At 47.7% G+C, this 23,543-nt stretch overlaps 1 protein-coding gene and 1 long non-coding RNA gene across 3 annotated transcripts in view; one reads left to right on the forward strand and one right to left on the reverse strand.

Annotated features, from left to right (window-relative positions):
• LOC138428229 (uncharacterized) overlaps nt 1-23,543 on the forward strand; it is a 1,104,918-nt gene that overhangs the window by 413,279 nt on the left and 668,096 nt on the right. The gene's annotated exons all lie outside the window — the stretch shown is intronic.
• ERG (ETS transcription factor ERG) overlaps nt 1-23,543 on the reverse strand; it is a 323,311-nt gene that overhangs the window by 238,139 nt on the left and 61,629 nt on the right. For both annotated transcript variants that reach the window (XM_069568494.1, XM_069568502.1), the window contains exon 2: nt 4,046-4,148. The gene's annotated coding sequence lies outside the window, so the exon portion shown is untranslated. The remainder of the gene's footprint in view (nt 1-4,045; nt 4,149-23,543) is intronic.

A 23,543-nucleotide genomic window follows, 5' to 3' on the forward strand; every position in this document is an offset into this window, starting at 1 on the left:
ATGGGCATGAGTTTGAGTAAGCTCCAGGAGTTGGTGATGGACAGGGAGGCCTGGCCATCCATGGCGTCATAAACAGTGAGACACGACTGAGTGACTGAACAGAACTAACTGAATTCAAACAGGTGTGACACAAAATTTGCCCGGTGTCTATTCTAACTGGTCAGTCCCCCAGTAGAAGCGCTGTTTGGTGAATCCCCCCTACCTTCGACCAAAGGCCTTTGGGAGTCTTAGACTGAATCATGCTCCTGAAACGCCTCACAGGGCTAGGCACAGAGTAAGCACTTCACAGGGCTTCCCTGGTGGCTCAGACAGTAAAGAATCTACCCGCAATTTGGGAGATTCAGGTTCGCCCCCTGGGTCAGGAAGATCCCCTGGAGAAGGGAAAGGCAACCCACACCAGTCTTCTTGCCTGGAGAATTCCACGGACAGAGGAGCCTGGCAGGCTTCATGGCGTCACAAAGAGTCAGACTACTCACTGAGTGACGAACACTTTCATTTTTCCTTCAAGCACTTGGTAAGTGGCCATTAATACTGGAAATACATGGGGTCGCAAAGAGTCAGACATGGCTAAGAGTGAACTGAACTGAACTGAATACTGGGAAGAAAGCAAGCAGGCCGATACTGTATAAAATCCTGCAACTTTGTGAAAAATAATTCCCAAGAAATAAGCTGCTCACTTTTCATAAGGGTCCTTTGTCCTTAATTTTAAAATGGAACTTTAAATTTTAGGCTAACTAGTCATTAAGTGCAGACCCATTAGGTAAAATGGCTCTGAGCAAACTCATCATAACAGATCCGTTTGCTGAAAGAGCCGGTCATCAGATTCACTGATTCCAGTTGAGTGAACATTAGGTACGTCAGTTTCTTACTATTAATAGCAAAACGTACCCTAAGAACTGCACAGGTCTGACTCTCCCCGGGGAAGCGATCTCCTAAATGGAGCGGGAGGTCAGCAAGACGTCCACCTGGGGCCACAGATTTCAGCAGGCACCCCCTCTCAGCTCCTGCAGGTACAGAATCAGCACCCGAGAGGGAGCATCTCCTTGAAACTGGTGCCCCCCTTGGCTCAACCTGGCCCCAGCCGGGCGCCTGCTCTCCCTAAAGTAAGCAAAGTTCAGTGGGAGGTGGAAATACGAGAAACCGAATATACCTCTCCGTTCATCTAAAAATAAGAAGCTGAACTCCTTCCGTACAATAAGGCTTTATCTTTCCAACAGATATAAATAACTACTGCAGTAGGTTGGACTGTTTCCCTCCACAACCCTTCAGGGTATTGCTGCTCAGTTGCTTGGTCATGTCTGACTCTTTGTGACCCCATGGACTCCAGCATGCCAGGCCTCCCTATCCATCATCAACTCCCAGAATTCACTCAAACTCATGTGCAAGGAGTCAGTGATGCCATCTAACCATCTCAGCCTCTGTCATCCCCTTCTCCTCCCGCCTTCAACCTTTCCCAACATCAGGGTCTTTTCCAGTGAGTCGGCTCTTTGCATCAGGTGGCCGGAGAACTGGAATGTCAGCTTCAGCACCTGTCCTTCCAATGAATATTCGGGACTGATTTCCTTTAGGATGGACAGGTTTGAGCTCGCTGCTGTCCAAGGGACTCTCAAGAGTCTTCTCCAGCATCTTCTCCAGCACCACAGTTCAAAAGCATCAATTCTTCAGTGCCCAAACCCCCAGCATCTGAGAACATGACCTTATTAGGAGACAGTCTTTCTGCAGGTAATGAAGCTAACGTGGGGTCATTAGGGTAGGCCCTAACCTAATATGACTGGTGTCCTTAGTTAAAATAAAAAAGGGGGAAATTTACAAACAGGTTTGCATAAGGAGAAGATAGTGTGAAGATAGAGGGAGAAGGTGACCATCTATAAGCCACAGAGATGCACAGACAGGAGGAACCGGCCCTGTCCTCACCCTGAACTCCAGAGCTGGGAGAGAACAAACTTCCGCTGTCTAAGCGCCCCCAAAGCTGTGGTACTCTGTCCCAGCATCCCTGCAAATGGACACTTCTTTATTTACCACCTTTTAACTGATGAAGAGTACAGGCCCTGATGGGGGTGTGGCCTCAGGAACCAGGTCCAATATAACCGCACAGTTTCTTGCTGGACACAAACTCTGCTCCAAGCCCGTCCTAGGCACGGTGCACTGCTGAACCACCTACTCATCATTCCCGCCTTAACATCAGGGGAGGAGAGACTCTTAAGTTCGAGGCATAAGTCAGCCCCACCATAATCTCTTCGACCGCTGGAATGCTTTTTTTTTGAGAAAAGCCTGACAGTGCTGAAGAAATAAGGGGCATGTTTTGTAGATAAAGTGCTGAGATTCTCCACCTTTATTTTTATTTTTTTACATAGCTAATGAAGGCAAAGGCTCAATCCCTGTGTGGGCCTCTCAAAATGAGGTTGCAATTGAATTCAGGTAAAATAACTACTAACCAAACCTGGTAATAGGACAGAAAAATATAGCTATCATAAAGGCACATTCAAGAACGTATCACACTGATTTGCGTCCCTTCAGTAACAGATACAGTGTTTTATTACTTAGTTTCTGTTCTTACCACAACTCTTCAACAGCATTATTTCCTATAAATTTATACTATATAATGCTGCTGCTGCTGCTAAGTCATTTCAGTCGTGTCCGACTCTGTGCGACCCCAGAGACGGCAGCCCACCAGGCTCCCCCGTCCCTGGGATTCTCCAGGCAAGAACACTGGAGTGAGTTGCCATTTCCTTCTCCAATGCATGAAAGTGAAAAGTGAAAGTGAAGTCGCTCAGTCGTGTCTGACCCTCAGCGACCCCATGGACTGCAGCCTACCAGGCTCCTCCGTCCGTGGGATTCTCCAGGCAAGAGTACTGGAGTGGGGTGCCACTGCCTTCTCCAATACTATATAATACCACCTGTTAAAATAGTATGTAAGAATCTTGGAAATATATTCAATATTAAAACGATCTACTGAATAAAACGGTGCAGCAGAATACATGTTTATAATACATTCTTCTAGAACTGCAATGGGCTTCTCAGGTGGTGCAGTGGTAAAGAACCCACCTGCTAAGGCAGGAGGCCGATGAGGCTCGGGCTCAGTCCCTGGGTCCGGAGGATGCCCTGGAGGAGGGCATGGCAGCCCACTCCAGTATTTGTGCCTGGAGAATTCCATGGACAGAGGAGCCTGGTGGGCTACAGTCCATGAAGTTGCAAAGAGTCAGGTACAACTTAGCAAATAAAAACCAACACAGTTGCAATATCACTTTATTGGGAAATTTTTCTACTCTTGATGAACTTTTTCTTCCAAAGTATCCTGCTCCTTTAAAAATAGATTTCTCAAATCAATACTGCAATTATCCTTTAATGAAAAATAAATTTAAAAAATAGATTTCTCATTTTTGCTTATTACCCTGATGCCGCTGGAAACTCAGAAACACAGAGTCTCCTAGGTATATGGATGGATAATTCTAAAATAAAGTTTTACATAATTATTCAGAAAATAGGAACTGAGCAGAGAATCACATAAATTATCTAAATTATCAGCCCAAGATAGACCGCTTCTACCTCCTCATTCAGCGCAAGAAATGCTGCTTATTTTCACCGTGTACTTTGCCATGAAGGGATCCTCGTGAACCAACAATTTCCATGTCAAAAATAGCTTGAATAAAAAGAGATGGCAAGCAAAAAAAAAAAAAAAAAACAAACAACACGGGTCTGTAGACATTGTTCTTGGCTTTGTCTCTTCTGGATGGAGCAGGAGAAAGCAGAAAGCAGTGGAGAAAGGAGGAGTTTTGATGTCTACAGAACTTACAAAGTGGTGATTTTAAAGCCCCACAGTGTTGAAGGCAGGACAGGCGGTACTGGGTCAAGGGTATTTTGTGTGTGGGGGAGGAGAATCTAGGGAACCAACCTAGGCTCCTCAAAGTACATTAGAGGATGCCAGGAAAGGTCTTTGGAGGTTTGGGTCCCCCAGATACCAAATACTGAAGATACAAAATCTTTACATTCACATTTTTCTGAAAACTCTTCAAAGGCAGGACTTTTCTGGGGCTTTTTGTTCTACCTTGAATCGCCCTTGGCTCCCCCATCCTTTTTCTCTGTAAGTCATTTGTCTTGCTTTTGGTCAACACGGCTTCTTCTTGGATCTTCAAAGATCTTGGAACAACCTGAAAGAGATTTTCAATATAGTAAACTTTGGGTTTTTTCCCAAATCTTAAAACCAAGGATCAACTGTACATTTACTGACAAACCTACTGCTAAAATATTATTTTAAAGTATCTTAAAAGAGGGATGAACTTAAAATTCTTCCTTTAAAAAAACGTAAGGGGGCAGAGTTGGGGCAGCACTTCTTCAAATAAAAGTTCGGCATCATACGGCAAAAATTAGGAATGAGATAAAGGCCAAGCTGTAACGGACGTACTGAGGTCCACGTATACTTTTGCAAAGAAAATATTTTGAAAATCTTGCCCTTTCCTCCCAGCTCCCAGGTTTAGTAATAATGGTTTCCCCAGATCAGTATTTCAGCATTGCTTTCTGCTCCAAAGAGTGATGGGATTTATTCAACATCCTGAAAACCGCAATTAGATAACTTTTTCAGTCACATGAAAGAAACAGTCTTTATAATGTGTAGATGCCACAAGGATCCATATTTTTTGCAAGCATAGAGCACTATTAAGATGAGAGCGATACTAAAAAAAAAAAAGTCTTTCTTAGAATATGCCTGTCAGAGCGGCTCTAAAATCCATTCTCTTATTTTTTGGCGATACAGGAATTTCTGTGCTTCTGCAACTTTCCAAGTCAAATAACCAATCCCAAAATATTTAGTACAGGATCCTCATAACATGACGAATTGCAAATGACAGCTTTTTCAGCTGAAAATATTTTCAAATTAGAAAATGCCTTAAGTAGTGCATCAAAATCAATATTTGCAATGGGCGATATTATTTATAGATGGTTTCACAGGCCAGCCAAGCCTCCCACTCCACCCCAGAGGCCCTGAATGTCAATGGCCCAACTGGTGGGGCAAAGGGATTGGTAGGACATGGAAAATCCAAATTCTTAGGGGAAAATTGGGAAAATTATGATACAAAACCATATGTGTATAGTCTGATTCCAATATTATATTAGTGCTGGAGAAGACTCTTGAGAGTCCCTTGGACTGCAAGGAGATCCAACCAGCCCATCCTAAAGGAGGTCAGTCCTGGGTGGTCATTGGAAGGACTGATGTTGAAGCTGAAACTCTAATACTTTGCCCACCTCATGTGAAGGACTGACTCATTTGAAAAGACCCTGATGCTGGGAAAGATTGAGGGCAGGAGGAGAAGGGGACGACAGAGGATGAGATGGTTGGGTGACATCACTGACTCAATGGACATGAGTGTGAGCAATCTCTGGGAGTTGCTGATGGACAGGGAGGCCTGGTGTGCTGGCAATTCATGGGGTCGCAAAGAGTCGGACACCACTGAGCAACTGAACTGAACTGAACTCCAATCTTATATAAAAAGACAATAAAATGAATGAAAAACACGAGGGGGAAAGAGATTGCAAAACAGAGGCAGAGGCACAGATGTGGAAAACAAACTTACGGTCACGGAGGATGGGGAGTGGGGGAGGGATACGCTGGGAGATCGGGACTGACATAGATGCACACGTCTACTGTGTAAAGTAGACAGCTAGTGAGAACCTGCTGCCTAGCACAGTGAGCTCTACTCTATACTCTGCAATGACGTAAATAGGACAATAATCTAAAAAAAAAATAGTGGATATATGTGTATGTATAACTGATTCAGTCTGCTGTACAGCAGAAACTACCATTGTAAATCAACTATACGCCAAACAAAAACAAAAAACAAAAAACCAAGAGGGAAGAAAGAGAAGGAGGAAGAAGGCTCTAAGGAGGTTCGGTTCAGTTCAGTTCAGTCGCTCAGTCGTGTCTGATTCTCTGCGACCCCGTGGACGGCAGCATGCCAGGCCTCCCTGTCCATCACCAGCTCCCGGAGCTTGAGATCACAGCCGGAAGTGGTCCTTCGCTTTCCAACATGAACTACAGGGAGTCTTACTTTCTTCCTTCTAATCAAGGCTATTTTCCAAATTTCAGAAGCAAGAATACTCATCGTGATAATCACAGAAGAGCTACATAATGATCCTAAGCACATCTGCAACTCGCTGTCCTCACAGTGATAATGGGAGAGCCGTCTACCCCCTGGAGCCACAGGGCCTCCCTCCTTGGTGACAAGCCGCTCTGCAGGAAGGGGGTGGGGGTCAGCCTGAATTAGGCCATGCTTTGCTCGGCAGCACAGATCTTGAGTTAATTAAGGTGTCTCCAAATTTCCTCCTTTTTAAACCCAAAAGTCAATATTGATTATTTCTTGGTTGAATGCTTTCCACAGACAAAGGGTTAAAACAGTATTTAGTTTCCAATCGCTGCAAAGGCAACATGAGTTTTAAAAGCCTGGGCTCAAATTCCTATACTGTCATCCTATAGTACACTTCTGTGCCCAAACCTCTCCTCTGCCAAAAGAAACACTTGATTTCCGATGGAATATTGGTGGGCTCGATTTAAAGACAAGAGCTAAGGCCAGAGACAGTTCTATTAAATATGTGCAACGGGTATTTTTCAATTAGCATGATAATGTTGTTAAAATCTCATCTACCCAGAGGGCACTTTATCTGACAAGGTAAATTATCCGTAAGCCAGCTGAGCGGCCTCAAAGGATCCAAAGAGATGTCACGAAGTCTGGGGAGAGAGAAACTTTGCCAGAGAAAGGCACGCTACCAGCCGCGTGAGGTTAACAGCCGGCCCAATCAAAGCAGAAACGTCAGACAATTATGCAAACCAGACTCAGGAACTCAAAAAACATAGCCATTTGAGAACTTTGCTATGAGAGCAAGCTGCTCAAGCCAGCTGAACAGAGCCCCTGGTACCACAAAGGGCAGATGACAAGAAACACGGCGCCCAACCCCGTCAAGGGCAAGTGGTAGGAACCCCAGTGCCTCTCAGACGGGGTGAGCCCGGCTTTCTGCACAATGACAGGTAGAGGAACACAGGTGATCGTGATCGGCGGAAAATTCCCCTCGGAAATGGTCAAAGCCAGACACGGTTGAGCATCTCAAGGGCAGAGTCTAATCTGCAAAGCAGCCATGGTGCACAGAGAGACCTGGGCTTAGAGCCAGGTTGGTACTGACCACCAGCAGCCAGGAGACTGCTCAACTGCAATGGACAATCGTTTGTGGCCGTGCCATGCAGACAGACACAAGCGTCTCGTGCTCAGAGAAGTGCAACCTTCACGTTCCCCAAACACGCTGGACCAGAGGTCGCCTCCTACACAGAGATTTTCCTGGCCACCTGTGTCAGCAACAGTGAATCCATCAGCAGCTTAACCTCTGGGAAGATGGACAACCAGCTGTCCCAGAGAGTTGCCTTCTCACCAGAAAAAACCCTGGACCTTGAGTGAACAACAGCCATCATTGGCGAAAAGGCGTCATGCCCACCAGCAACACCAGGGACAGACACAGTGAACTGTCACCGAGGACCCCATTCACCCGATTACAGCCCCATCCCCATCGGCAGGGTTCCCAGGTGGCTCAGATGGGAAAGAATCTGCCTGCAACACGGGAGACCTGAGTTCAGTCCCTGGGTTGGGGAGATCCCCTGGAGAAGGGAATGGCAACCCACTCCAGTATCCTTGCCTGGAGAATCCCAGGGACAGAAGAGCCTGGTGGGCTACAGTCCATGGGTTGCAAAGAGTTGGACATGACCAAGCGACTAACACTTTCACTTTTCACGTAAATGGCAAAAGCAGCAGACACAATGGCGCCCGCTTCTCTTAATAGAGGAAACCCAATGCCACTTGGGTGTGGAGCCCAACCCCCAAAACACCCTGGGGAGGGCTGACCCTGCCCCAGCTTCAGGGGCAACACCTATCACTGGGCACCTGTTCCTCTTGCCCCTGGGTGACTTAAAAGGGAGCATGTAGTATCATTTTAGCCAATTCAACCCCGGGGGAAGTGACCAGAAGACTTCTGGCGAAAGTCTCCTGGACAACAAAGAAAGGTCATCTGCTACTGTCCTGTCTGTATGACTCTTGAGCCATCTCAGGACCAAGAGAGGAAGGGGACTGGGGATAAAACCATACACTCTGGGAAAAGGCGAAGGCAAACCTCGGGATTCTGCTCAGGATGCAGAAAACAGGATTAGTCAGTCCTGAAGGCAGAAAGCATCGGCACCTTGTATCTGTGTTCAAACGTCTCTGCTAGGCACACAGCATCATGGAGCGGCCATGGCTCTTCAGAGGGGTGATATATCATGGGCACTTGGCACTCCATAGGCAAAATGGGAAGGAAAGTACGCAAGAGGAGACAGAAAGTACAGTAGGGGAGCAAGGCAGAGGAGGACAGATGAGCAAAGGCATGAGTGTGAAAGGGAGGCACACTGGAGAGCCTCTTTGGCTATGAGAACAGTTCAGAGATGTTGAGTGACTTACCCCTATAATTAAGAAATTACATTGGTGTATGTCTCTTTCCACAATCTAAGCTCAACCTGCCCTTCAAATCCATCCATTCATTCAAGTATTCCTCCATCCATCCATCCATCCATCCACCCACCCACCATCCATTATGCATCTTCCATTCATCCACTTATCAACATGCACTAAGTCAGTTTCCCCCAAGTTCAATCACTGAACTAAGCCCTGCCTAGAGGTGGGCTTTGCCATGACTTCAGGGTCGAGTGGGAAGCACAAGGTTGTAAAGGCACAATCACAAATACCAACACCCCCAACACCTGGCTTGACCCCCCAGCTGCAGAAAATCTCCCACAAGGGAGTTGCTGTTGCTGCTGCTAAGTCGCTTCAGTCGTGTCTGACTCTGTGCAACCCCATAGATGGCAGCCCACCAGGCTCCGCCATCCCTGGGATTCTCCAGGCATGAACACTGGAGTGGGTTGCCACGTCCTTCTCCAAAGGAGTCAGGCAGATCCAACTGAGCACAGCATCTGAACTACTCAAGAAACTGACAGAGGAAAAGTGGGCAGCCAAGCACAGGGGTAGAAGCAGTCAGAGAATGAGGAGAGTGTCAGAAAAGGCCCCAGCCCTGGATGCCAAGGAGGACCCTCAGTAAGGCAGGAACAGCTCACAGCATCGATCTGCAGAAAGCTGAATAAAGATGAGCAAGTCAACCAACCAACCACACATGTTGAATAAATGGTACTAGACGTGGCAAGTCAACAACCTCTGGGTGACCTCCAACAACGTGGCCAGTTTCCAAAGGTTCACTAGTGGAAGGTTGGGAAGATGTGTGAGGGTCAACATAGGCTATTCACAAAAGACGCTGATGGACAGGGAGACAAGGGGAAGAGTGTTCAAGGGAAGAAGCACTGCGGTGTTCACCAATTCAACATTGCGTGTGAGAAATTGCCAGCAGCCAGGCTTGGCCCCATGGTTCAGACGCCGAGCTTCCACTACAGGGGGGCGAAGGTTTAGTCCGTGGCTGGTGAACTGAGATCCTTCATGCCACACATCATGGCCAATAAATAAAATAATAAAGAGGAAAGAAAAGAAACGGCCAACAGCTAGAGTGCACAAGACTCAGTCGTGCCCTCAATTAGATTACAGTCTAATTAGAAGAAGGTTTATCTCGTTTATCTGGCTGGTTCGTTCAGGATGAGAAAAAGGGGTGTATTTACAGGTAGGATGGAGGGAAAGGCATAATAGCAGAGACAGATTCTAGAGACAGAGGAAGAGGAAGAGGCAGAGGAAAGGCCAGGGCATGACGTCAGCTCTAGCAGGAGGGAGGGATCCCCGCGTCTCAGAAGTGATGTGTTACTATGTGTTTAGCAACTCGCTCCACAGGGGTAATCCCCTGATTGGAGGCGTTTGGCAATTCCTGGGGATAACTAGGTTTCCCTAGTGGCTCACGGGTAAAGAATCTGCCTGCAATGCAGGAGACAAGGGTTTGATCTCTGAGTCGGGAAGATCTCCTGGAGAAGAAAATGGCAACTCACTCCAGTATTCTTGCCTGGAAAATTCCATGGATGGAGGAGCCCGGTAGGCTACAGTCCATGGAGTCACAAAAGGGTCAGACACACTTAGCAACTGAGCATACACACACCAGTGAACCAGTGAAGTTGCTTAGTCATGTCCAATTCTTTGCCATGGACTGTAGCCTACCAGGCTCCTCCATCCATGGGATTTCCCAGGCAAGAATACTGGAGTGGGTTGTCATTCCCTTTTCCAGGGGATCTTCCTGACCCAGGGATCGAACCCAGGTCTCCCGCACTGCAGGCAGACGCTTTACTGTCTGAGCCCCCAGGGAAGCCCGTGCGCACACACATGAAGTCATCTATTCCTATCGTGGGCAATTTAAAAAAACTAACAGAATATCCAGGTGCAGAGCTGAACAGAGATACAGGCAATCTTTCCAGCAAGTCTGCTGGCACCAGCCTTGGCAGACCAGAAGCCCAGCAGAGACCGAGGGCCTTGACGCTGTTGGCAACTCATAAGGTGACGGCGAGGATCTGTGAAGCTCAGCCAGACAGCTGCTCTGCCAGCAGCTGAGCCCCGGTGACCTGTCCCTGTGGGCAGGGCAGACACTTGGGACGTGGGGCTGCAGAGCGAGCAGCCGCCTCAGCACTCTGCAACGGCGCCTGCATCAGCTCTGCTGCTTCCTGAATCTGCCCGCTATCCAAATCGCTTGCTGTTGTTGCTCAGCTGTGTCCAGCTCTTTGTGACCCCATGGACTGCAGCCCACCAGGCTCTTCTGTCCATGGATTTCTCCAGGCAAGAACGCTAGAGTGGGTTGCCGTTCCCTTCTCCAGGGCATCTTCCCAACCCAGGGATCAAACCCGGGTGTCCCTCGTTGCAGGCAAATTCTTTACTGTCTGAGCCACCAGGGAAGCCCGTAGTGTATATATATGTATTATATATATATGTCAACCTCGAGCTCCCAATCCATCCCCTACCTGCCTCTTCTTGGTTTTTTTTAATTATTATTCCTGAGAAGAGAACAAAATGAATGTAGACAGCAATATTCCTTTGGAGCCCGTGATATTCTAGGAGGAGTCAGCACTGGGCCTTTCTCTCCCCCAGGCCTGGTCATGTGCATGTGAAAGCTGATCAAGCTGCCTGCACAGAGGGCGCAGTGGGCTCCCCTCCCACCAGCCCCCAAACAGCTCACCGCCCCTCGGGCTGGGGACCATGGTCGGCCTCGAGGTCCCCAGGAAAAGTGAGACATCTGAAGGAAAACAGGCTAGATTTGAAAGGCTGGTGACATCTAGAAAAGGGAAAACAACTATAAATACTACTTCTCTCCTGTTTTACACTGAGCCTTCTGTTATAGGAAACACATTTAACAGAGTCGGTTTTTTTTTTTTTTCCCCCTAAGCTCAACTGGAAAAACATAAATATTTAGTCATTTCATAACGGCAGACAACTGACAAGCAGGCTACAGATTAAAGGAACATGATGTATTTCTAAGAAAGTCCATCAAACAAAATATATCTTTGGGAACAGAATCCCAAAGTCTGTTTTAGAAGCAAATCTTGGCCTTCAGAATGAATTTTGTCTTGATGTAATCACAAGGTCACATCTTAAGAGAGAGTTAAGTGTATCGATAGCCATCTTTGTGAACAATGAGGTCTGTTTCACATTTTTATTTCATTATTTCTTTGTGTCATATTTTTAAACTAACAACACTGGGCAGAAAAAAAAATTAAAACGTTATAAATGTATAATTGGGCTTCCCTGGTGGCTCAGTGACAAAGAATCTGCTTGTCAATGTAGGAGACGTGGGTTTGATCCCTGAGTCAGGAAGATCCCCTGGAGAAAGAAGTGGCAATCCACTCCAGTGGGGTTTTTTTTTTTCCCAGTCTAGTATTCTTGACTGGGAAATCCCATGGACAGAGAAGTCTGGCAGGCTATAGTCCATGGGGTCACAAAAAGTTGGATACTACTTATAGCAGCTAAATAATAATAATGCATAATTACTTTAGAGGTAGCATATAAAATAACTAATTGCCAAGGTAATTGCTATTGTAATTACCATCTCAGTGTCATAAATGAGAAATGTGAACTTCCTGAGTAGGAAGAGGATTTGTAACAGAGCAAAAGGGAAGAAATTGACATTAACAGAGAGATTACATGTAGGGACGTTACAGAGCAACGTTTTCAGATGAAATTCCTGCTATCAGCTTCCTCAGATGTCTTTATTTTGAATAGAGTTTGAAGAGACAGATCAGGAGAGTCAGAAGTTTTCCCAAGAAAAATCAACTTGATAAAGGCAGAAAGAAAAAAAAAAGCACTGAGACTTCCTAATAATGCAGATAATTCATTACATTATTTGTCTTTACTGATAAAGACAAACACATTAAAAAGCAAACACATCGCTAAACCCTTAGAGAGTACCAAGCGGGAAAGCTTTCCTTGTGCTCTGCAAGAGGGAGAAAATTCAAAGAACCCTGAACTCATCCTGAAGGTCGGTCTATGCCCGCCGGCTTGGCTGAGACACCTTGGCTCCCTGGTGATGGCATTTTCACCACCAGGAGCACAGAAGCCAGCTTTTCCGTTTCTGCTTGACTTTTCACTCTTTAAGAGAACTGCACTCAAATTGCCTCCTAGGTACTGGACACACTTTGGAAAGAAAGATCGTTAAAACTTCTTATGTATTTAAACAGAAATTGTGAGCCTCAACACAAACGCCCTTTGCTGACATTCCGGACATGAGGTTTATAACACGCCTCTGGCTGCACAGCTCTGCACTCCCTCCGCACAGAACCCTTCATGAAATCCACCATCAAGGAGCCCTGCCGTTCAGTTCAGTCCAGTCGCTCAGTCCTGTCCGACTCTTTGCAACCCCATGGACTGCAGCACGCCAGGCCTCCCTGTCCATCACCAACTCCCAGAGTTTACTCAAACTCATGTTCATCGAGTCGGTGATGCCATCTAGCCATCTCATCCTCTGTTGTCCCCTCCTCTTCCCGCCTTCAATCCCTCCCAGCATCAGGGTCTTTCCAAATGAGTCAGCGCTTCACATCAGATGGCCAAAGTACTGGAATTTCAGCTTCAACATCAGTCTTTCCAATGAACACCCAGGACTGATTTCCTTTAGGATGGACTGGTTGGATCTCCTTGCAGTCCAAGGGACTCTCAAGAGTCTTCTCCAGCACCACAGCTCAAAAGCATCAATTCTTCAGTACGTGCTAACTGAGGACAGCACCCAGACACAGAATTTCCACACTGTGTCTCTCATGCCTTGAGAGAGAGTTGCTTACCTTGCAGCCTAATGTTTTATGATATAGAATAAAGGGCGACATTAGTTGCTCAGTCTTTGTTGACCCCATGGACTGAAGGAAGGAGCCCGCCAGCGTCCTCTGTCCATCAAATACTCCAGGCAAGAGTAGTGGAGCTGCTTCTCATTCCTTTTTCCAGGGGATCTTCCTGACCCAGGGATCGAACCCGGGTCTCCCGCATTGCAGGCAGATTCTTTACCATCTGAGCCACCAGGGAAGCCCAAAGGGCAACATAGCAAGTAAGGTAAGAAGCATTGGGACAGCTCAGGGATGAGGAAGAGAGCACTTCAGCTTCGGGTATTAGGATTTAAATCAGATGATGAAAATCAGGAAGAACTTCGATAGATCTGGAGGAGGACAGTCCAGGCAGCTCGAATAAGGGACACAGAGCATCACGCGGGACTCGACCGCAGAAGACACGTCTCCAAAGGGGACTCAGCACAGGCACTGCTGCGTGTGAGTCAAAGCCTCTGCCAACAGCACGGTGCTGGTGGCTTAGTCACTCAGTCATGTGCAACTCTTGCCACCCTACGGACTGCAGCCCCCCGGGCTCCTCTGACCGTTGGATTCTCCAGGCAAGAATACTGGAGGGGGTTGCCGTTTCCTTCTAAAGTGGATCTTCCCAACCAGGGGGATTGAACCCCGGTCTCCTGCATTGCAAGCGGACTCTCTACGGACTGGGCGGCAGAGAAGCCGCAAGCAGCCTGACGACATCTACATCACCTTTGCCCTCCCTCGCGGCTGTCAAGGAGGACTTTCAAGGCAGAGCAACGGGCCCAGACAGAGGTTTGTGGAGAGAAGCTGGCTCAGTTCCTCAGACGTGCTAGAAAAGTGGAGAAGTAACAGAAGCCGCAGCAGGACGGTGGGCACCTGGCTGGACCTGGCAGGAAGGCTTGTGCAGATGGCAGACAGCCAGACAGAGCCAGAGGGAGGGCCCAGAAGGACAGGCTGCAAAGTGTGACCCTTGCTCTGCAAACAGCAACTGAGGGGTGCTTGCGCCTCTGCAGAGGGGAGCGTTCCATACAGGTTTCGGGGAAGATCCCCGAGGTGGCTGAGGGCAGACAGCAAGCTGCTGAAATGGTCCAGCTGGGGGTGAAGGCAAGGCAGCCGAAGAGCCAGGAGCAGGGCAGAGGGCAGAGGACATGCCGAAACTGGGGGGCCCTCCGGAGAGAGAAGAGGGGATGGCACGCAAGGAGGGGGGCTCTAGGGGAAGATGGGGCGCCCTGATCCAGTCCATGGACGACCAACAGCATCATCAGGCCACGAGCGGTGGACCTGGGCATGCTGGACCGGAGCTCTGGGGCTTGATCTATAGCTTCCCGGAGCCCCAGAGTTCTGCAGAGAGCTCCATGGGGCAGGGGCCAAGATGGGAGCCAAGAGAGGGGCTGCAGGGAAGGGTCTCCATGCCCTCCTGGGGAGCACAGCCTGACCCTCTCTCCCCATGCTCCCTCCTGCTGAGCTCACGCTCTGCTCTGTTCAGGGTGTCAGCACCCAAGATCTCTGCTGAGTTTCATACAAGGCTAATGCGAAACGCTGGGCTGGAAGAAGCACAAGCTGGAATCAAGATTGCTGGGAGAAATATCAATAACCTCAGATATGCAGATGACACCACCCTTTATGGCAGAAAGTGAAGAGGAGCTAAAAAGCCTCTTGATGAAAGTGAAAGAGAAGAGTGAAAAAGTTGGCTTAAAGCTCAGCATTCAGAAAACTAAGATCATGGCATCTGGTCCCATCGCTCCATGAGAAATAGATGGGGAAACAGTGGAAACAGTGGCAGACTTTATTTTTTGGGCTCCAAAATCACTGTAGATGGTGACTGCAGCCATGAAATTAAAAGACGCTTGCTCCTTGGAAGGAAAGTTATGACCAACCTAGATAGTATATTCAACAGCAGAGACATTACTTTGCCAACAAAGGTCCGTCTAATCAAGGCTATGGTTTTTCCAGTGGTCATGTATGGATGTGAGAGTTGGACTGTGAAGAAAGCTGAGCACCGAAGAATTGATTCTTTTGAACTGTGGTGTTGGAGAAGACACTTGAGAGTCCCTTGGATGGCAAGAAGATCCAACCAGTCCATCCTAAAGGAGATCAGTCCTGGGTAGTCATTGGAAGGACTGATACTGAAGCTGAAACTCCAATATTCTGGCCACCTCATGCAAAGAGTTGACTCACTGGAAAAGACTCTGATGCTGGGAGGGATTGGGGGCAGGAGGAGAAGGGGACGACAGAGGATGAGATGGTTGGATGGCATCACCGACTCAATGGACCTGAGTTTGAGCAAGCTCCAGGAGATGGTGGAAGACAGGGAGGCCTGGTGTGCCGCAGTCCGTGGGGTCACAAAGAGTCAGACACGACTGAGTGGCTGAACACCAAGAGGATGAATGCACAGATGTTCCTTAGGGGGGTGGTGAGCAACTTTTTTGGCACCAAGGGCTGGCTTCAAGGAAGACAATTTCTCCATGGATAGGCAGCAGGAGGGGAGTGGTTATGTTTTCATCTACTGCTCACCTCCTGCTGTGTGGCCCAATTTCTAACAGACCACAGACAGATAACCGGTCTGTGGTCTAGAGGTTGGGGACCCCTGCTTTAAAGAGCTGAATGCTGTTACGCTGATTGCTCAGAACCAACTCATACCCCAAAGACAAAAATCCACTCGGATGGACACATGCAAGCCAGTCTTTGCCTTAACGCCCTCCCAGCCTTCTCTGAAGAGTCCCTTAGTTTACTAGATGTCTCCAAAATGCTAAGTTCTGGCAATCCACTCTCCGAATCAACATCCTCAAATCTCAGCCGGCCACTGTGGCCTTCATGGGAAGACTCAAGAGTGTCATGTCAGGCGGGGCCAGGTCGTGTGGACCCTCCGACAAGGAAGTTTCCCTCGCCAGTGCTTCAGACATTGCGTGGGCCCAGACATCACACTACCCACTCTCCACCCCTTTGTGTCCATCCACGTTTACCAAAAACGCAAGGCAGCCAGTCAAAAATGCCTTGAGTCCTTCGCAGAGGAAAGCTGTTCAGTTCAGTTCAGTTGCTCAGTCATGTCCGACTCTCTGCAACCACATGGACTGCAGAACGCCAGGCCTCCCTGTCCATCACCAAATCCTGGAGTTTGATCAAACTCATGCCCATCAAGTCGATGATGCCATCCAACCATCTCATCCTCTGTCATCCCCTTCTCCCCCCGCCTTCAATCTTTCCCAGCATCAGGGTCTTTTCCAATAAGTCAGCTTTTCACATCAGGTGGCCAAAGTATCAGAGTTTCAGCTTCAACATCAGTCCTTCCAATGAACATTCAGGACTGATTTCCTTTAGGAGGAAAGCTGAGAAGACACCTATTGATCAGGCCAGGGAGGAGAGCACAGCTTCTCTCACTAACATCATCATCTTTTTCTCCCTGTGATCACCGGCCTGCTCCCTGCTCCACAGAACTTTTCTTCAAAGCAGAGAAAGGGGGTCTGGTCACTCTCCAATCCACTGCTCTCAGTCTACACGGGGCCCGGAAAACACTTCAGCCGTACCAGGTGCTGAGCAGGACGAGTGAACGCAGGACACCCCACCACCCCTTTCCACCTACCCCTGCTTCACATTTACAGCTTCATGAGTGAGAGAATGACAAGCTGCGTGGCCCTGGGGAAGTGACTTAGCCTCTCCTCCACGCACATCTATAAAACGGATACAACAGTAACATCTACCTAAAGGTCCGTGGGCTCCCCAGTGGAGGCTCAGTGATAAAGAACCTGCCTGCCAAGTGGGAGACACAGGTCAGTTCCCTGGGTCAGGAAGATCTCCTGCAGAAGGAACTGGAAACCCACTCCAGTATTCTTGCCTGGGAAATCCCATGGACAGACGAGCCTGGTGTGCTGAAGTTCATGGGGGTCGCAAAAAAATCAGACATGGCTTAGCGACTAAACAACAACCTAAGTCTGTTGGGAGAATTAAAGGAGCTAAGATATTTAAAGAACTCTGAGAGTTCTTGGAATATAGCAAGTGCTCAGTAAGCGTGAACTATTGGATTCATTGAATAAAACGGTTTATGGAGAAGTTCCAAGAAGTTTGGGGGGATTACTTGTGAATTTTAAATAGCCGATCCACTGGAGTAACCCTAATAATCACCTCTTTGGAGGTCAGTTGGGCTTCCCAGGTGGCACCAGTGGTAAAGAACCCACCTGCCAATGCAGGAGACATAAGAGACATGGGTTCGATCCCTTGGTTGAGAAGATCCCCTGGAGGAGGGCGCAGCAACACACTCCAGTATTCTTGCTTGGAGAATCCCGTGGACAGAGGAGCCTGGCAGGGTCCTCTGTAGGGTCTGTAGGGTCACAAAGAGTCGGACATGACTGAGCAACTTAGCACACTGCAGAGAGGTCAATTAAAGGTGAGTGCTTTCAGTGAGCGTGGATTATGCACCCAGGGCAGTAAAGGCAGGGTGTGCACTCCTGACCTCAGCTTTGCCAACCAAGTGGTTCTGCAGGATGGGTTCTCGGGGAATCAGAACTTGAGTCAGAGAGAAAGGTCTGGGGCATTTGACGGCGTGTTTTTGGAATCAGCTCTTGTGGATGCAGGGTAAGGAAGCAGGCCTGGGCAGGGAGGAAAGATGAGCTGTGAGGAAGCCCTAAGGAAAGCCTCAGGCCACCCTTGGGGGTGCTCTGCTGCTGATCTGGCTCTTCAGAGTTGGGGGGCAAGGGCAAGGAGCCAGGCCAGTAACCCATGCTGTGTGGTTAAGTCTTGGCTAAGCTCTGGTGCCCAGCTGTTTGATCAAACACCAGTCTAGGCTATGTTGTGATGGCACTGTGCGGATGTGGTCAACATCTACAATCAGTTGACTTGACATAGAGCAGATTACCCTCCCTAATGTGGCCTCACCCAATCAGTTGGTGGTAAGCGGGGGTGGGAGGCGGGACTAGGTTTAGGAGGAGGAGAGGATTCTGCCTCTAAATGTAACACAGAAACCCTATCTGAGTGTCCCACCTGCCAGCCTGCCCTGCAAATTCCAGAATCAAGATTGGAACATCAGACCTAGAGATTCTTATCTTACAGAGTGAAACAGGTCAGACAGACAAAGATAAATATGAAATTATATCACTTACATGCACAAGCGCGCACACTGCTCAAAAGAGCTGAGCGAAGTTTCCGAAGAGCCATTTGGGAAGCCTCACAAGGCCCCCGAGGTTCCAAGTGGCCAGGGTCTAGGGACTGACTTCCAGAGGAATAATCCCTCAGAGGGGCAGCCTGCAGCCACCCAAGAGCAGACAGGCCGGGGAGGCCTGGTGGGAGCACGGAGAGCTGCTGGCAACGGCCTGAGCATCCTCTGCAAGGTTGGATGCTGGCCTTCAGGACCAAGTCACACCTGAGAGAAGGCAGCTGCAGGTGTCCCAGAGGCAGAGAAACCAGGAGGAGGGGGTCAGAAGCAGATAAGCCTGGAGGCATCACCACACCATGGAGGGCTGTGGTCCCTTTAAAGCCCTGAGAACCTTTCAACCTGCCCCATGGAAGACATCCAGTGCTTCAGTTCAGTTCAGTTGCTCAGTCGTGTCCGATTCGTTGCAACCCCATGGACTGCAGCACGCCAGGCCTCCCTGTCCATCACCAACTCCCGGAGTTTACTCAAACTCATGTCCATTGAGTCAGCGAAGCCATCCAACCATCTCATCCTCTGTCGTCCCCTTCTCCTGCCCTCAATCTTTCCCAGCATCAGGGTCTTTTCCAATGCGTCCGCTCTTCACATGAGGTGACCAAAGTATTAGAGTTTCAGTTTCAGCATCAGTCCTTCCAATGAACACCCAGGACTGATCTCCTTTAGGATGGACTGGTTGGATCTCCTTGTTGCCCATGCTGAGAGCCTTACAAAGCACAGTGCCCTAGGGAGAGGGCTTCCAACAGCCCCTGGCCACCCTGCGCTCCTGCTGCAGTCCTGAAGGGCGCAGGCAGAGGGTGGAGGAGGAGAGGAACAGCAAGGCTGGGACAGGGACAACCCATGGGCCCTGGACTTGCTGATTCTGAGACAGGCTGAATGTTCAAAGCATCTTTAAATGGACTGAAAGACAGGCTTGCACTGATTAGACTAATCTGGGCTTCTCAGTACTTGAAAATTAGACTGCCCCTGAGTCCCTAGAAGCGCTGGGGTAAGAGACTGTGGTGAGGATGAGACACGCAGATTTGAACCATGAACTTGGGGGAAAATAAACTTTATCCTGCAATGCCTTCCACTCAGCCCAGCACCTGTGACACACAGGTGCCCAGCTTCTCACAGGTGTGGCTGAGGCCACAGGAGGAAAGCCTTGAACCAAACCAGGTGGGAGTAGGCACGTGAGGCAAGAGTGAGCAACAGTCCACCTGGACTGTGCAAGAAATGGGGAGACAGAAAGACACAGAATCAGGGAGCAGTGGGGACCGAGCTTGGGCTCAGAGAAGAAAACGACATGGACCCCTGGATAAACACCGAGAGGCAGAAGGGTCTAGAGGGGCTCAGGCTGGTATCAGACCCATCATTCCCCCCACCCAACCCCAGCTTTGGTTCACCTGGGACTACACAGCAATGAGTGGAAACATCTGACTCAAAGAACAGCTGAGCATTAAAGTTCTGATCACAGCACAATCAGAAGCACTTGCCTGTTACAGAACAAGGGCTGGAAGAGACATCCCACTACTCCCCCTCTGAGGTTTAGAGAAAGATAAATACCATGTGATATCACTTGGACGCAGAGCCTAAAAATGCCACAAATGAACTTTTTTACAAAACAGAAAGAGACTCACAGGCGCAGAAAACAAACTTAGGGTCACCAAAGGGAAAATGGTGTGGGAGGATAAACAGGGGATATGGGATTAACAGATACATACTGCTGTGTATACAATAGATAATCAAGGCCCTACTGAATAGCACAGGGAACTACAATCAGTATCTTGTAATAACCTGTAATGGGATTGACCATAAAGAAGGCTGAGCGCCCCAAGAATTGATGCTTTTGAACTGTGGTGTTGGCGAAGACTCTTGAGAGTCCCTTGGACAGCAAGGAGATCCAACCAGTCCATCCTAAAGGAGATCAGCCCTGAATATTCACTAGAAGGACTGATGCTGAAGCTGAAACTCCAATACTTTGGCCACCTGATGTAAAGAGCTGGCTCACTGGAAAAGATCCTGATGTTGGGAAAAACTGCAGGCAGAGGAGGCGATAGAGGGTGAGATCATTAGATAGCATACTGACTCAACAGACATTAATCTGAGCAAACTCCAGGAGACACTGAAAGACAGGGAAGCATGGCATACTGCAGTCCATTAGGTTGCAAGGGGCTGAACAGGATTTAGTCATTGAACAAAAATAACAAACAATGGAAAGAATATGAAAAAGAAAATATATGTATGCATCACTTTGTTGTATACTTGATTTGAAATAACTGATTTGCAATGTTTCAAGTAGGATTTGAAGTAGCTCAACTGGACCTAACAGAAGATATTAAGAATAGGTGGCAAGAATACACAGAAGAACTATACAAAAAATATCTTAATAACACAGATAACCACGATGGTGTGATCACTCATCTAGAGCCAGACATCTTGGAGTGTGAAGTCAAGCTAGCTTTAGGAAGCACCACTATGAACAAATCTAGCAGAGGTGATGGAATTCCAGCTGAGCAATTATTTCAAATCCTAAAAGATGATGCTGTGAAAGTGCTGCACTCAATATGCCAGCAAATTTGGAAAACTTAGCAGTGGCCACAAGACTGGAAATTCAGGTCAGTTTTCATTCCAATCCCAAAGAAAGGCAATGCCAAAGAATGTTCAAACTACCGCACAATTGCACTCATCTCACGTGCTAGCAAAGTAACGCTCAAAATTCTCCAAGCTAGGCTTCAAGAGTACACGAACCGAGATCTTTCAGATGTTCAAGCTGGATTTAGAAAAGGCAGAGGAACCAGAGATCAAATTGCCAACACCCGTCAGATCATCGAAACAGCAAGAGAGTTCCAGAAAGGTATCTACTTCTGCTTCATTGACTACACTAAAGCCTTTAACTGTGTGGATCACAACAAACTGTGGAAAATTCTTAAATAGATGGGAATATCAGACCACCTTACCTGCCTCCTGTGAAACCTGTACACAGGTCAAGAAGCAACAGTTAGGCCCCACATGTAACAATGTACTGGTTTCAAATTGGTAAAGAAGTACGTTGAGGCTGTATATTGTCACCCTGCTTATTTAACTTATATGCAGAGTACATCATGAGAAACCATGGGCTGGATGAAGCACAAGCTGGAATCAAGATTGCCAGGAGAAATATCAATAACCTCAGATATGCAAACAAGCTGGAATCAAGATTGCCAGGAGAAATATCAATAACCTCAGATATGCAGATGACACCACCCTTATGGCAGAAAGCAAAAAGGAACTAAAGAGCCTCTTTATGAAGGTGAAAGAGGAGAGTGAAAAAGCTGGCTTAAAACTCAACATTCAAAAGACAAAGATCATGGCATCCTGTTCCATCACTTCATGGAAAATAGATGGGGAAACAGTGGAAACAGTGACAGACTTTATTTTCTTGGGCTCCAAAATCACTACAGATGGTGACCGCAGCCGTGAAATTAAAAGACACTTGTTCCTTGGAAGAAAAGCTATGACAAACCTAGACAGCATATTGAGAAGCAAAGACATTACTTTGCCATCAAAGGTCCATCTAGTCAAGGCTATGGTTTTTCCAGTGGTCATGTATGGATGTGAGAGTTGGACCATAAGGAAGTCTGAGCACCAAAAAATTGATGCTTTTGAACTGTGGTGTTGGAGAAGACTCTTGAGAGTCCCTTGGACAGCAAGGAGATCAAACCAGTCAATCCTAAAGGAAATCAACCCTGAATATTCACTGAAAGGACTGATGCTGAAGCTGAAGCTCCAAGACTCTGGCCACTCAATTTAAAGAGTGGATTCATTAGAAAAGACTGATGCTGGGAAAGACTGAAGGTAGGAAGAGAAGGGGACGACAGAGGACGAGACGTTTGGATGGCATCACCAACTCGATGGACATGAGTTTCAGCAAACTCTGGGAGACAGTGAAGGGCAGGGAATCCTGGGGTGCTGCAGTCCACGGGTCGCAAAGGGTCGGACACCACTGAGCGAGTAAACAAACATCAACAGCAGCTGGAATTCCGTCACCTCCACTAGCTTTTTCTAATGATGCTTCCCAAGGCCCACTTGACTTCACACTTCACGTCGTCTGGCTCGGTGAGTGGTCACACCATCGTGATTATCTGGGTCATGAAGATCTTTTTTGTACAGTTCTTCTGTGTATTCTTGCCACCTCTTCTTAATATCTTCTGCTTCTGTTAGGTCCACACTGTTTCTGTCCTTTATTGAGCCCATCTTTGCATGGAATGTTCCCTTGGCATCTCTAATCTTCTTGAAGAGATCTCTAGTCTTTCCTGCTCTATTATTTTCCTCTATTTCTTTGCATTGTTCACCCAAAAAGGCTTTCTTCTCTCTGCTTGCTATGTTCTGGAACTCTGCATTCAGATGGATATATCTTTCCTTTTCTCTTTCGCCTTTCACTTCTCTTCTTTTCTTAGCCATTTGTAAGCCCTCCTCAGACTGCCATTTCACCTTTTTGCATTTCTTTCTCTTAGAAATGGTTTTGGTCACTGCCTCCTGCACAATGTTAGGAACATCCATCTGCAGTTCTTCTTCCTCTTATCAGATCGAATCCCCTGAACCTATTTGTCACTTCTGCTGTATAATCATAAGGGATTTCACTGTTTATACTTCAATTTAAAAAAGGAGAAAACTTCCAAACACAAAAATTTATTAATTAATTAAAAAGTAAAAAAAATAAAGTTCACGGTTGGGTTTGCATGTCCCCACAGGGAAGGGTGGGTGAGAAAGAAAGTGTCCCCTAAAGACAGGACTCAGAACAGCTCCAGGGCAGTGTCACAGGGAGCCCCCCACCCCTGCTCCATAGAAGGCAGCGCAGAAGCGGGCAATGCAGGGCCCAGAGCAGGCACAGGAGTGACCCCACCCCAGGTGGCAGCCTGTCTCTAGGACTTCATCAATCCTACCAGCCACCCCTGCCTGCTCTTGAGAGGAGTGAAGGGCAGGGACGAGAAGTTCCATCTGACTTGACCAAGAAACACAATAATAAGAAAATCTTAATAAGCATGAAATCACACTACTAGTCAAAAACAGAATTAAACAATTAAGAGACATTTCCTGTTGAAATATGCCAAGAGGTTTTGGTTTTGTTTCTTGGTTTATGTTTTCATTTTTCCAGACAACCAATAGCTAACATTGAGTATCTTC

The sequence above is a fragment of the Ovis canadensis genome, chromosome 1 (assembly GCF_042477335.2).
Source record: "Ovis canadensis isolate MfBH-ARS-UI-01 breed Bighorn chromosome 1, ARS-UI_OviCan_v2, whole genome shotgun sequence".
NCBI classification, from domain to species: Eukaryota; Metazoa; Chordata; class Mammalia; order Artiodactyla; family Bovidae; genus Ovis; species Ovis canadensis.